This window comes from Equus quagga, chromosome 4 (genome assembly GCF_021613505.1).
Source record: "Equus quagga isolate Etosha38 chromosome 4, UCLA_HA_Equagga_1.0, whole genome shotgun sequence".
Lineage (NCBI taxonomy): Eukaryota > Metazoa > Chordata > Mammalia > Perissodactyla > Equidae > Equus > Equus quagga.
Genome location: NC_060270.1, coordinates 97,380,414 through 97,381,396, shown reverse-complemented (window position 1 = coordinate 97,381,396; position 983 = coordinate 97,380,414). Strand labels below are relative to the sequence as shown.

The window sequence follows — 983 nt, the reverse complement described above, 5'->3', positions numbered from 1 at the left end:
CTTAATAATGCCAAACTGTTCTTCAACATTTGACTATTTGAAACATATATTTATGCTTTATATAATGTCAGTTTTTCAGTTTCGCCATTATGCCCATTAGAAAGTATCTAAAACTGATATAGACTCAATTTTTTTAATACTTATAATTTAATGAAATTCCAACAATAAACATTTCCTACAGTTTTTGGCTTCCAATACCTGCTTACCTAGAGCTAATAATACATATTACCTGTTCAACAATTACAGAAAAAACTAAAAGTGAAGAAAAAAATTCTGAATTTGAGGTATACAAAGAATATTCACTAAAGAATATTGAACGCTTCCCTAGTTTGCGAGTCCTCCTTGCACAGGGGCCTTGCTAATCTCTGTATTGTTCCAATTTTAGTATATGTGCTGCCAAAATGAGCACTAGACTTAATTTTTCTCATCATAGATTTGTCTCTACTGGTATAATTTGTTTTGTATATGAGTACATGTATGTGTGCTCCGGTATTTAATGTAACTTGTTTTACTCTTCCCTAATCGCTTTACCTGTTCTGGAGCTGCACTAGATGAAAAGCGCTGCAATACTTTGCATCATAAGTTTTGTGTGTGTTCTAAATCTTCAGAATATTTCATCTATCTTTATCCAATCCTAAAGTAATAAAGAAAAACTGAAAATAACATTTAATTATCCTAGGATTTTGCTACTTTTTACATTCAGTGCTACATGTATCTTAAAACATTAGACCATTTGCCTTTTGTAAAGTTTAGTGTCTTATATTTTTAAAAATATATTTTAAAATTTTCTATCTTAAAATACTGATGCTCATATATTAGCTTCCTTTAAACTATCACTGAAAGGAAATATGTATGTTTGTTACATTTTGCATGAGTCTCTCTCTTTCTCTCTCTCTTTCCTTAAGGAAGGCAGGAACATAGGCAAGAGGAGAAAGGTAATTGACCTCTTGACCCAGTTGTCCTGTTTGGTGAGGTTGTACCAC

At 31.4% G+C, this 983-nt stretch overlaps 1 non-coding gene across 1 annotated transcript; it reads right to left on the bottom strand.

Moving 5' to 3' along the window:
- Positions 1–305: 305 nt before the first annotated feature.
- LOC124238771 (U6 spliceosomal RNA) lies at positions 306–409 on the bottom strand. Its single transcript, XR_006888377.1, has one exon. It is a non-coding gene; the product is annotated as a U6 spliceosomal RNA (small nuclear RNA).
- Between the last annotated feature and the right edge of the window lie 574 nt (positions 410–983).